This window comes from Neopsephotus bourkii, unplaced genomic scaffold (assembly GCF_033783945.1).
Source record: "Neopsephotus bourkii isolate Nb327-2 ecotype Australia unplaced genomic scaffold, CSIRO-AGI_Nbou_v1 NB_1787, whole genome shotgun sequence".
Lineage (NCBI taxonomy): Eukaryota > Metazoa > Chordata > Aves > Psittaciformes > Psittacidae > Neopsephotus > Neopsephotus bourkii.
Window position 1 is genome coordinate 218,311 of NW_026902261.1, and position 14,667 is coordinate 232,977.

Here is a 14,667-nt window from a genome sequence, read left to right on the forward strand (position 1 = left end):
AGGCATTTCTGGAGTGGCTGCCGAAAAACAAGAACACCAGAAAAAAGGAAGAAGACAAAACATGGCACTGTGAGGGTTAAGCAAGGTCCTAGGATCCAAGTAAATATTTATATGAGTGCTCAAAGAGGGGGTAAAAAAATCTCAATATAACCAAAATATAAATCACTGTGCTTTATGTTAGCTGTCAAATTATTCTAGCCCCTGCATTCCAGTACTTGCTCTACTGGTAATGTCACATACAATATGTGGGCTTATGCCCTGGTGCAGGTTTGGCAGGTAATTAAAGTCAGTTGCATGGAGGTTTACACAGACTCCCTCCGATCCACTAAAAGACAAACAACCTGTTAACTGTGATAGCTCCAATGTGCAAAACTATATGGGAACAGGGATTCTTCAAGCAGGGGAGAACAGCCTGACTCTGGTGTGCTGCTCCATGCCTTGTCTCCAGCATGGATTAACTCTTCATTGTCTCTGTAGCAGAGGTAATGAAAACAGGAGCAGCAGAACCAGGAGCCCAGCGTTTGCCAGAGGGGAAAACACAACACTAAAAGCAAGGCCTGAGGGCAGGTAGCCTCGGGTCAGGCTTGCCTGCGTTCTTGACCTGGGGGGGACTATTCCTGCTAGAAGTCATCTGGGTGATTCAGTCTGACTTCAGCCTTGTCCTGCCTCTCTGTATATTGGAGACTCCAGTCATGACAGTAAATTATTCCCAACAGCATCACGATGCAGCCTGTTCTCCAGCCTGAGATGGTCCTGGAGACCCCCAGCTCCTTCCTTGGGAGGCAGCCTGTAAATGATACCCAGAGCTTAAGTCTCATGGCCTTTGATGGAATGCTGTCAATAAAAGACAACCAGAATGAAACTGCAGCTCGGCCCCTGCCAGCTTCCACCTTCGCATTTGACTTCCTTGTGTGAACAGGTCGGAAGGAAGGTTTTCAGGTGTGCTCCTCATTCTGCTCTCCCTGCTGGAGGTGTTCCCATCTCGGGTGTGTGTGTGTGTGTGTGTGTGTATCTTTGCACTGGAAGGCACCCCCGCATCTCCTGCTCCACAAAGGAAACGTGTGCAGGGCTGCAGGTTCCGCTCTGGAAACCAGAGTGCCATGAAGCCACACCTGTGTGAATGCAACCGGGGTGTCAGGGAGCCGTGCCAGCACCGACACCACCGCCGTGCGACACCCTCTTATTTAACCACAGAATTAGCATGGCACCAAGATGACGGGTTATTGCCCTCCGGCTCTCCCCACGTGTGCGTCATCCCTACCTCCAGCCTCTAAAGACACACGCTGGGGACAGAGAATGAATCCTTCCCCATATGGGCTGCATTTCACTGCCTTTCAATGGAAGATTCCAGGAGGAAGTCAAGCTGTATGGGGGACACACATCCGCAAGGGTAACCCCACCACCAGCGTTGTTTCACAGGGACTAGTAAACAACCGCCATTTAGCTGCCATCCATTCACCTAGAGGTGAGAGTACCCATTCATATTCATTTAACCAGTCTCCTATGATAATCTCTACCTTTTTTCTTATCTTCTAGTCATATAGAGAATCAAAGAGCAAGGGCCTTCCCATATTAGCCCAGATTTCTGTTACTAAGCTTGGCAAACATAGGGTTGAATTCCAGCATTAAGGAAAAAACCCTTCCAAAACCCTAAACCAAGCACAGATCAGTTCTTGGAATAGCTTAGGTCCCTTATCTGCCCTAATCAAATGGTTATTTGTCTGTCTGATCAGAGTTTAGATAAAGTTCTCATCAATTTGCAGTAATTAAACGTGAAAGGGGAAGAAGCAGAGGGTTTCCCAGCAACATGCTGCAAGGAGGGGAGTTTTGGAGGAAGGCAGAACCCCCTGTTGAACATCTGCCAGCCTGCATGGAAGGTAGTGGTGATTTCCCTGCTCTTATCACTTCACCCACTGCAAAGATGTTCTCCTCCTGCTGCTAAAATCAGCCAGAGGAGAGAGAAAATCCCTGGAGAGCAGGAGAATATTTTCCAAAACAAGCTATTGCCTCTGATTGCAGCAAGTGACAGATATGAAGAAGAAAATACAGTCCCAAGGGGAGACGCCGTCACCTCCCCCACCAGGACTTTGCTCCCATGTCAGAATTATGCAAGCTAGAGCACAGAGCAATGCTTGCTCTATTCAAGATAGTCGTCAAGAGCAAAGTATAAACCTTTCCAGCAAATGCACTTAATAGAAGTTTGTTTGCCAAGTCCTGCAGCCTCCTTTCGTGGTTATGGTGAGGAAAAGGCCTTTTTTACTGGGGAGGGGGGGGTGGGGGTGGGGAAATCGCCTCTCCCCCAATTAAAGGAAATCCTAAACCTGTGGATGTAAAGCCTTTTCTAGCCGCCTGCATCGACTGTAGCAGCAAAGTATCCAGTCTATCCAAAGGGGATGCAGAAGGCATGGAACGAAGCCACTGTGGTGCATAAAACATGGTCACATTCCTGGGAGGAAGGGCTTTCGGAATATGTGTGGTGGACTTTGGTGGGACTAGAGTTTCACTCCAGCCTCCAAGGGGTGAGGTGCTTTCTGCCAGGAGATAGCTGAACCCAGGAAGAGAGACACTGTGGCAGCAATTAGGCTGTAATCTGCCTTTGCTTGAATCACTTTGCTCCACCCTGAACATGCAGTACAGCAGGGCTGGAAGCTCCTCCAGCCAAGAACTTGGGACTCCAGGGAAGGGGTGTGTTTGTTCCTCTTCTGAACAAACTACTTCAGTCCAAAAGTTGTCTTGAGCTACTGTCGCCAGCTCAATATGCCTTTAGCAGGAAACAGGAGCTTTCTGTGAATGAAAAAGGCCTGAAGAGGATGCTTCTGTTTTAATTAACCAGTGTACCCTATAGAGGCATGCTTTTTCCTTTAAATCTCAGCTGGTTTCTGTAATTGCTGTCCTCAGTGACACAGCCTGATTCCCCCTCCCCGCACTGCACTTGCCTTCTCCCAGGGCGCTCCCAGTGAGCCCTCCCATAGCCGGAGTGTGGGAGGAGCTGCTTCCCACTGGGAACCTCCTGATGACTCCAGGATGACTGCAGAAAACCCTCCCCGAGTCCATCCCCCCGTGCTCCCACAAGACAAGTGTTGGCTGGAGAGGAGCTCTGGAGGTCTCTCATCCACACTCCAGCTCAAAGCAGGGCTGTTGCCAGCACTAGATCGGTTCAGCCATGGCTGTGCCTCAGCAAGTCTTGACCCCCCGGGGTGGAGATCCCACCACCTCTCTGGGTGCCTGTTCCACCCACATTCTGCTGATTCTATTTCTAGGAACTTACCCGTCTCCAATGAAACTCTGTTCTCCCACAGGGCAGTAACTTCAAGATGTTTTGCAGTCCATCCCACCCCCGGTCCTTTAAGGACCTGAAGACCCAGAAACACACACGAAGTTGAACACCTATGATGGGAAGCAGGAACATTAAGTTCCTGTTTAGGTCCTCAGAATCCCTGCCAGAGCCAGACTGTTCCTCAAGCTCACAGGCTGGAGGCACCTGTAAAGTTCTCCAGACCCCTGAAGTCCTGCTGCTCGGATGGCCAGGAGCAGCTTGCTGCCTGTCTCAAGCTTAGGTCTAATTCACATACATGAAAATGAGATCTCATTCTGCCTCTCCCAGCTTAAGGCTCAATTTGCCAAGGTGTTCTTAGAGCACTGCCATCAGATCTACCTGACTCTGCAGCAGGATTTATGTAGAGCGCGTATCTAATATCCTACCCATGCCCATATGTTCATGTTTGCAGTCTATTCCCCCCGGCCCAGGTTACTCTGTACATAGCAGAATAACACAGCAGGAAAGTAATGGTGCCAGGCACCCCTGGGATAGGTGCTTGCGCCCCTTGGTGCAGTAGCAAACCCAGTCCCTGTCTCTTGCCCCATAGAAAGGCAGCCAGGGTCAGGGCCTCCCTTTGAAAGGAGAGCTTATGATGCCCACCTTCAGGAGAAAATTCTATGTGTGACGGGGAAGCAGATGCCAATATAAGCCTGAATAGGGTGGATAATTGCCATGGGAGCATGATCTGAATCATTGCTTTGTTTCATGGATTCCATGGCTGTATAGCTTGTGACACGGCTCAGAAAAAATCACGGGGATTACAGTGGAAAAGTCAGTGTCCTGCTATTTCACCACCAGTTAGAAGCTTCAGTGGTGGCTTGGTTGCCATCTAGCCCACACAAAGAAAGCAAATCTCACAGGGAAAGGACTCAATATCTACAAATCAGAGGAAGATGGAATTCCAGGTTCAAAACAGAGGACATTTGAATTGGAATGATAAAGCTAAAATAAGCAGTGATTTGAACAGCTCTTGGGGGGGGTTGCAAAGGTACATTCAACTGCCTGGAAATGGTAAGGAAAAGATTGCATATTTTTCCGAGAGTTGTTTTAACCAAATGAGGAATTAATCCAGACGTGTCCTATGGTCTATTATACATATGAAATCAGATTAGATGGTCACAGTGGTTTCTTCTGGTCTTACAATCAATGAAAAGAAGAAAGTAATTGTGGCGATAGAGAAACAGTGAATAAATATAGTGCTGAACGAGCAGGGAGGGTACAGCCATATGAAAATATTATGAATTCTAGAACTTATATAATAGATTGCATTCACTTCAGCAAGAACCACCATTGTTTTTTTCCACATTTAATTTAAAGAGGCAATATCCTTTTAAGCTTTCATTCTGCAGCAGGGTAGATTAAATTTAAAATAGAAAAGTGCTGCAGAATAGATCTAGGGATGTTCAGGGCTGGAGGACAACTTAATGAAGCAGAAACTGAAATACCATACGTCTCCAATAGCTTTAATTTATATAAATATTATCTTTGTGTCTTTCATAACATGATGCAGAGGAGCTCAGAGTACAGTGCAGTTCCTTTGCTTTTCAAGACAATTTTATCCGTTTTAGTACCTGGGTTTGAAACCAGCCCAATTCAAACCAAAAGAGCTATAAAGATTTTTTTTTTTTGCTCTAATTGCTGAAACAGGCACATATAAAATCAGCTTAATGGCTGGAAAAGGCTGCATGATGTATAAATAGGGATAAGTACCAGACCACCTAGAGCCCAGTTCTGCCACAGTATTCAGACTGTTCAGTGCTGTCACATGCAGACAGCGCAGGATTGGTGGCAATGTTGGTCATGCTGAGATGGAAACTGGGAACCCTCCTAACACAGGTGCTGCCATACGCAGTACATCATGCTTTAAACAGCTTGGTTTTGTAGGGCTGTGCCTTCAGTGAATCATAGAATAGAATCACAGAACCTCAGATGGGTTTGGGTTGAAAGGACCTTAAAGCTCCTCCAGCTCCAACCCCTGCCACGGGCAGGGACTCCTTCCACTGGAGCAGCTTGCTCCAAGCCCCTGTGTCCAACCTGGCCTTGAACACTGCCAGGGATGGGGCAGCCACAGCTTCTCTGGGCACCCTGTGCCAGCGCCTCAGCACCCTCACAGGGAAGAGCTTCTGCCTAAGAGCTCAGCTCAGTCTCCCCTGTTTCAGTTTGAATCCATCACCCCTTGTCCTATCGCTCCAGTCCCTGATGAAGAGTCTCTCTCCAGGTTTCCTGTACCCCCTTCAAACACTGGAAGCTGCTCTGAGGTCTCCACACAGCTTCTCTTCTCCAGGCTGAACAGCCCCAGTGTTCTCAGCCTGCCTTTGTGCAGGATATTTGTATGAAGCTGAAATCAGCCCCATCAGCAGGAGGGAGCTGTGGTTGAGCATGCACTTCAGATGGGATTTATTCTCTGCTGGTGAAGGAGTACATGCTGGAATAATGTCAGAGCAAGGCCAACAACCCCATCACTGGGGCAGTCCCAGGCAGTCCCTCTGGTGAGGCTTTTCCTGATATGTCTGGACACCTGTGTATCACTTCATATGCTCTGCGGGATCCCAGACCCATCTCTGCTCCTGACTCACTGCATCAGTGTGGATAAAGCAGCCTCCCGGTGAATTAATTTTCATTTCTCTGTGGTGAAATAATATCTTCTACTAATCTCTGAAAAATACTTTGAAACTTAAATAGCAGTATCTGATGTCTAGCACCTTATTCATTCAGATATTTGAATCTGCTCAAGACATGTAAAACTGGGCTTTTTTTCTTTTCTCTGTTAGAAGTGGGGGAAAGAGAGAGAAAAAAAACATGCTGCTGGAAGACATCTCCATTCTGAATAAAAAGTAGAGTTCATTAGTGAAGAGGGTTCATCTTTTCTTTATTCTTCATAATATGTATTTTCATGATTGGTTACAAGTCTGGCATTGCTTCTTCCTTCATATGCTGCCAACAGTTTTCTGTGATCTTAATTTTCCCCCTCTATGAAAACCTCAGGAAAAAAAGCCACCATATATTAGCCTGCAAGTATTTGATTGACACACAGATTAATGTTACACAATTAAGGAGTGTTACCAGGTGAGTGCTTCAAAAATCACAATATTTCACAGGCAGGCAGGTTTCCTGACACCACCGTAAGTAGAAATACCTTATAAAAATTATTGAGAATCACCATCTATCATCATGAGAAACCTTGTGTTGTGCTGAAGTAATTGACAGGTTGATAGCTATGAAACATTTCCAATCCAATCAAATACAACATGGTATTTCCAATAACAACACGGATCCACAAGGATTTACAGTGGTTACCAATTTATTATGGAAAAATGATGGAGTTCTCATTTGTGAGCAACTTGAGTGTATTTCAACTCCATGATCAGTGTCCTTCAAACCATCACTAATCCAGTCATTTCTTTCGTGAATAAACGAGCCATGAATATGCATATTAGATGTAGCTGCTCTGCCACCTTACATCCAGAAGGTCATGGACATAAATCTTCTTAGGTGCTAATTATTCCCTCTACCTCAGGTAGGTATCGAGCAGCTCCCCAGTTTCCTGCATTGTTTAAGAGGGGTACAATTGGGTAGAAACTCTCACGTGTTCACTCCCTCATGGCTCACATGGACAAAAAAGAAGCTAGAATTAAAAGAATGGAGCTTGAAATGGACCTGCCATGCGCTTCTAGGCAGTTCCTCAGTCACTTAATGTGAACCTAATGGCTCTGCCTCTTCCAGGAGCTGTGGCCGGCACTGGGGCTTCAGCTGCACTGTCCTTGCTGATCCATTTAAGCTGGGTTGGAAATGGATCCTCTCATCCTCATGCAAGAAATACTTTTGGGGGTCTTAAACCCTCGATTTCCTGCATCCTGGTTCAATCTCTGGCTCACAAGGTATGTAGAAGAGGTAGAGGAACTGCACAGAAGAGCAGCCAAGATATTCAGAGGGATGGGAGACGTCAGATAGGATAGCTCCCCTGCCTGGAGCTCCATCCAGCTCCTTTCCCCTGCCTTCTCTTCCCACTCCCATGTTTCCTGCTCTCATTCCCCCCGATAAGTCTGCAGGAAGGATAAAGAGTATGGACTTCTCCTCTACTCAGGGGAATGAAAGAACTCAACAATGAACTGGAAGATGCAGCACCTCTTGTTCACTCATTTCCCTTGCACACTTGAAGTTATTTTGGCTAATTCTGATCTTGTTAACCTGGGGTTTAAGCCACAGAAAATCTCTGACGTTGATGGAAAAAACCTTCTGCTAATGTTAATAAAACCAAACAAAAAGTAATAGATGTTCCTGATTCAGACCTGTTCTCTCAGCTTCAGGACCACCAAAAGAAGCAGGCAAGATCTTTTCCTTTTTTTATGCAAGTGTTTTTAAACAAGAAGCATCTTTGCACTGTTTAGTTTTCTTCTAAGACAAACATTTGTTTTAAGACATTTCCAGCATTTAAGACATTTCTAGTGTCAAGGATTTCCTTTCCCCACCCTGTTCCCAAAATTAATGAGGGAGAGATGGAACATAATATCCTAGAGTAACAATTAACCTTCAGCCACTTGCTTGTCACACTGCATATGCAGATGCAGGAGGAACAAAAGCTCAAATGAATGCACACCAAAGTACTGTCCTTCCAAATTCTTACTAGAGGATGCAGGTTTATAAAAAAGCTCATTAAGAAACTGGACCCAATTCTGCAGTAGGCTCCTGTGGGGCACAGAGGTAAATGTGGTCATCCTTCTCCAAGGCTCACTGTGAGACAAAAGGTTATAACAGGAAGCTTCCTAACTAACTCCTGGGTTATTGAAAAAATAGATGTAACTATGCACATAGCTATATGTATAACTATATAACTCTATATGTAATTATATATTTATATAGCTATATGCATAGTGATACATATAGTGGTAATGATCATCACTACCACTCCCTTTGCAGCCACCTGACGTTTCTCACTAGATGAGTTCAATGAACTTCAAGAGCTCCCACTTTGACCAAGAGAACATTGCTCACTTTCCCCAGCAGTCATCTAGGAAAGGTTATTGATAGGTGTTTGATATTCAGTTTCTGTGCAGTTCAAACAAGACAGCTGGGTCTGAAACAGGGATTCCCTGCCTCCTGCTCCACAATGTATTGCTCTGTTCTCCAGCAGTGACAAGAGTTTCTCACCGTCCAAACTGTAGCAGTTCTCGTCAGAAAGATGTTTTTGCTTTCAGAAACGTGCTTTTTTTTCCTTAGTGTTATGTATGGTTGTTCCAAAAAAAGAGCTGTTATAGTGGGTTATTGAATTGTTTAGATGGCATATTAGGACTGGATTATAATTTCCATGGGAAAGAAGCCCAACATCCATCAGGAGTTATTCAAGCAGATTAAATCTATCCACTGGTGTTAAATCCAGGCAGTGGGCTGGTTTAACCACCACATGAAATGAATCTGGGCCAGTCAGGCTGGCTTTTTACCCCTCTTTTCTTTACCCAACCTGGTTTAGACAGCTTCTCTCAAATATTTTCTTTCACATGTTGCTGGCAAAAGCATCAAAACCCTAGCTGGGCTTAGATTACAGCTGACAAATCACAGTAATTCATGATCAGAGCTACTGTAGTTATTCAGAGCAACTTGTGCAGCCACGGGGGCTGAAAGTGACTGACAGCACTGCAAAAATTACCTGCTAGAGTTTCTTACAGCTGCCAAGTAATTTGGGTTAACAGCCCTTTTCCTGAAAGAAACACCTAGTGAAGAGGGTTGGCCCCATGGTATCTTGTCTCTTGATGGATCACAGCAGTCAGAGGAGCAGGATGACTGTGATTAAATTGGCCACAGAGGTGTATGATGTTGAAAATGCTGTTATTGTCAATGAAACAAAACCATAACAAAGCCAATTTAACAGCTATCCAAGCATTCCTGGTTAATAGAGGGGGTTATCCCTGGAAATGGTAACAAATAAGACAATATCCCCACTTTCCATCCTTACAGTCACCTGCCATATTGTACCAATGGTGACGTATGGTTGCAAGTCCTTATGCGGGGAGAGTCCTTGCTCCTTTCTAGCATGTGCAGACCTTGCTACCACAGCCCTTTCATGGCTTACAAAGTTACACTATTTTAATAGTGGTTTAAATTCCTTGACACACCAGTGCTGAAGAAACCTGAATAATCTGCATGGAATGAGAAGTGAAACTCTCATCACCATTTCGAGTTCTAAAACACCAGCTCTGTCATGAGAAGTTTCAGGACTCCTTTTTCCAAGTGAAGCCAGGTTTCAAAACCAGTCACAGCCTGGCTTCCTTGTTTGAGTTTACCTTGCTTTAGAAAATGAAAGTTCCTTTATTTGTCTAGTGTGGTATAGAAAATAGTTTAAAGTTGATGTATTTTGATCCTTCACATTTTAAACCTTCAGTTTTCAACTGTCAGCTTCTGGCTTCTCCAGCAAGTGCTTCCAATACCTGTACAAACTGGTGTATTGTCTATTAGACTGCATCTTCAAAAGCTACCTCTTTTTGGGGGGAACCGAGCTGGTGCTTTCATTCTAGGAAGTTTTCTGCATGACACAAAGATCTTTTGTGGGCACTTTGCTCTTTTCCTTTCTAGGATTCCTTATTCTAAAATAGGAGTAACTTTAGAGAAAAAGAAGTACAAGACTGCTCTTTGTGTATTCAGCTAGTGAACTGTCATGATTTTATGAGGAGTCTCATGATACTTGGTATTTTTCTTAAAACCCTAGACCTTGGAGTTATATTATACGTTATACCAGAGTTTCAGCATTAATTAAGAGAAGGTTTCCAGCCTGCCTGGATGTGGCAAACCCCTGGAAATAGTGAACTCTGAGAACAGAAGAGAAGAGCCCTTAAGCTGCTTTTCAAAAAGCTCCTGTTTCAGGAGCAAAAATCCTACTTTCTGGAGGGACAGGGAGGTGTGGAGGCCAGGGAGAGAGGACTCCTTTGCCCAGCATTGGCTGTGACACCTCTGCCACTGAAACACAGCCTTTGAAACTCAGCGCTCTGCTTTCACTGTGTTAGGCTAATTGGAGTCAGAGGCCATTCAAACCTGCAATAGGAAATGAGATATGGGGAAAACCCACACCCAGAACACTGGATTAAAAGGAGCTTCCTTGAATCCCAGCCCAGCTCCTGCAGACAGCCTGCGAAAGTTTCAGGTGTGCTAATTCTATTCTAAAAATACAATTCATAAAGCAGGATCAAGCAGAAGCAGAACACGGCCCCTTGCTCAGGGATGAGTTAAGAGAGGGGTTGGAGGGGTCCTTATAGTCTGCAGGTCAGCATTCAGAATTATACTGTCTGAGGCTTTACCAACTGAAGAACTAAAAGCATCTTTCAAACTGCTCCAGGCCACCAAGGAGCTCTCTTTAAGGACAGATGCTGTCAGTCTCTCCTCAATAGTTGGACTTTCGAGGACAAGGATTTTTTGGTCAATACAGAAGACTCTTCCCTCAGAGCTCCCACAGGGAAGCAGCGTGTGGCCAGTCCAGATCACAGAACAGTCCTTTGCTCAGCTCAGTAGTTTTTCCTGTGTCATTACAGATGTTTGATAACAAAGCAAACCTGCATAAGCAAGTCAGCCCGTGGCAAAAAGAGCAATCCACTTAAGTTGGGTGGTTTCTGTGGTGCAATCCAGTGTAACACTGCTTCCCCTCTGGCACTCCTTGCTAGAACCTAAGTTGTGTTATAAGTGAAACAAGTTTGCGAGGTTCAGACGAGACCACTTTGTAAAGTAACTTGTGCCTGCATGACTTGAAAGAGCAAGAAGAAAGCGCATTTAGGACACGTTATTACAGGATCTGGCAGCAGGTAAAGGCCTCCTTTCCTGTCTTAGCTGGTTTATTACTAATATGACTGCAGCACCTTAGATGTCAGCTGTGCACAAGGACTCCACTAGGCCTGGCACCTAGAGATGTTCCTGGTCCTGAAAAGCTCTTCTGTGGGCTCTTCTGAGCTGTGCAGATAAAGCACTTGGCTCTTCAAATGCACCCACTCATTGCTCATCAGAGAGCCCAACTTATGTTCCTTTCAAGGTAGGGAGGTACATGTGTGAACATCACACTGTCAAACAGGGTCTAGAAGACATCTGAATGCAGGTGCAGCTGAGTACAGGACAGATAGAGCACAGCCTCTGAAACCTTGCAGGGTTAAGGTCTTTCCCCCATACATTTCTGTTATGCACTGATCCTAGAAGGAAAATCCTCATCTAACTTTTCTGCAGGCAGCTCAGGATTTTGCAAGTGAGTCCAGGATAGGTTTGTACCAGACATGAGGCATCTGCTAGAACAACTTCACAGTCCTTTGCAGCTCTCAGTCTGGTCTGGCAGAGCCCTCACTGAGCTCTGATCATCGGTTAAACCATATGGAGCTGCTCTGCTTATACACAAACCAGCTGCCACACGCCACGCAGTGTAAGAGCTAGACCTGTCCTCAGCAGTGTAGGCACTAACTCTTCATCCTTCGCAAGTGTCTGCTGCTACAGAAGGAGTGATGTGAAGCTCTTGCCTTTGGAGGAGCTTGACCTACTTTGGAACAGGGATGTCAGAGTTTGCATCCTTCCTTCTCACTTTTACTAGCCGCTCTTTACGTAGGGCCTGTAACACCACTCATTAGAGGGGTGGCAGCAACTCAGCTAGAATATACTTCACTGAGATCAAAGCATCATGCAAAAATCCCATATTCAGTGTATTTATTAGAGATCAAATAATATCTATAAAGCATATGATTTTTTTTTAACTCCACTGATCCTATATTGAACTGCTGCTTATCTCCTGTATTATGGAGATCTGCCTTGCAACTACAGGGAGCTGAGGAAGAAAGAGCAAACATATTTCACAGTTCTTCCTTTTCCTGATTTTTCCTCCCATTCTGCTCTCAGCCCCTGCAAGCAGAAAACAAAAGGAGCCCAAAGACTTTGTGTACCCTGTTTCAGTCAACTCATGGCAATCAGCTAACTCTTGCTCATAAAAGCCATTCTTATGAAATATAATAATCACCTACACTGAGAAAGAAGTTCTGGCACTATCTTTACAAAAACAGAGTTTGCTGACCAAGAAACCCACCTGGTTTTCCCAAGCATCCCACTTTGAGAAGAGACATATGGGCTGTTTATAACCTTACAGTGGCTTGCTGTTTAATCCAGTCTTGCTCCATGGGCATCAACTCTTTTCCCTCCTTCATAAGGCTGATCAAGATAAGAGACTTTCTTTCCTTCCCCTTTCCTGGAATATTTGTTGCAGTGTCTGTAGACAGTGATTTGGGGTATCCACTGGGAAGAAGGAATAGTCATACAGTCAAAATACTGCTTTGTACACAGCACTTGGCCTTTGGCTTTTCCAGAGGCTTCCTGTATAACCTTTGACAAAAATCACTCAAGAAAATTGTTTTTGAATCTCTTTGGGTAAGAAAAATAATGAGGAAATTGCTTTGGGGATCTGTCACACCTCAGTTTCCCACATGTAAAATGAAAGCAATAATGCTATTCTCTCCCTGTTGGCTTCTCCGAGATGCCAGGTACAGGGTGGGGAGTGCCTCTGAGGACAAGCTGCACTCTGCAATGAAGACTGAGCCGCTGGATCCATCTCATTGCATGGTGGGGCCATGCCAGCCTTGGAAGGCACCAAATAGGGGATGTCTAGGGAAGGACAAGTTTGGTGGCACTGGACCTCCTCCAGGCACAGGGCTGAGATGGTGCTGAGGCTTGCTGTGTGGCTGGTGAGCAAGTGAGCTTGGAGAGGAGGCCAATGCCCATGAAAGCAGCAGTTTTAGCAGTGCTGGTGTGATGCCTCACACCATAAGGGCTCCACATGTCCTCATGCAGGGTAAAAAATAACTCAAAAGGTTTGAGATGTGTTTGTGCATTTATTTTTTTGATGATGCCATTTGGGCTGTAATCAATTGACAGTATTCTTTGGTGGGTGGGATGCTTGTGAAAAAGCTTTACTAAAATACTTTAGGTGACTCATTTTATCATATCAATGTACTGAGATGTTTGGCATAGATTCTGTAGCAATTCTCCCCAGAGACTTCAGCAATTTGATCATTTTTTTTTTCCTAAAGCACTGTATGCTTTAATTAATAGCCTTTATATTTCACTAGCCAAAGGCAAGCTTCTTTAACCAGAAAAATGTATATATTGACACACCTTGAAGGCAGTAAACTTTTCTGCATATTAATATTGAACAGAAGCTCGTTAATTAGGCAGTCACACACACAAATCTTCTGATAGAGTAAGTGCATTGAAAGTTTTAGATCACTTGGGACAAGTTCTGCCTGGAGCAAAGCTGCAAAGTTAATGCTCTGTATTAACTCCAGCAATCAACCCCCAAAATGGCTTCATCCCTCAAGGCCAGTCATTCCATTTGATCAGGATGCAGAGCAAATTAGCATTCCCTTTGCCCTGGCTATGATGCTTCCTCTTCTTTTCATGAATGATTTATTGGTCTCCCCTGCCCAGGATGTGCTTATTTTACCATCTACCTTTCCAGAGAAGTTTGCCCCAAAAAGCACACTGTGGTTTTAGTGCTAACTGGAACCAGCACTAGATGCTACTCTGTGTTTTGCACTGAAACGCAGGATTTGCTGCATGGAGGCAGTTCTCTCTAGCGACTGCTTTCCGATTCATCATCCTTCATATTCTTCCTTCTTTATTTGGATAAAACTCCCTTTTACAGAAGCGCTCACAGACTGCAGTGGAAGCCCTGCCTTTGCAAGGAGATGATAGTCCAGCCCTGCAGAGGTGACTCACAGTAGCTGGTCCTCTTGAAGGGTATCTTGCACACTGACAGTGCTGGCTGGGGCGTATCAGGGCTCCCTCACAGCCTGGGTCTCTGCTAGCAAAGAAACTCTATTGCTAGAGTTTAATATCCACGATGAGCAGTGCTCCTCAGGGCTCGGTGTTGGGACCGGCACTGTTGAACATCTTTGTCAGCAACACGGACAGCGGGATTGAACACCCTCAGTGGGTTTACTGATGGCACTGAGCTGTGTGCTGTGGTTGACACACTGAGGGGAAAGGGATGGGATCCAGAGGGACCTGGGCAGGCTGGAGAGGGGGAAATATGTGAACCTCATGGAGCTCAGCAAGGCCAAGTGCAAGGTCCTGCCCCTGCTCAAGCACAAACACAGGCTGGGGGAGATGGGATGGAGCAGACTGAGGAGAAGGACTTGGGGTGTTGGGTGAGGAGAAGCTCCCCATGACCCGGCTTCAGTGTGTGCTTGAGCCCAGAACCCCCCCGTGTTCTGGGCTGCACACCCAGAGCGTGAGCAGCAGCTCAGGGAGGGGATCCTGCCCCTCTGCTGTGCTCTGGTGAGACCCCCCCTGCAGTCCTGATCCAGCTCTGGGGCAGCAGCACAAGAGGGACGTGGAGCTGT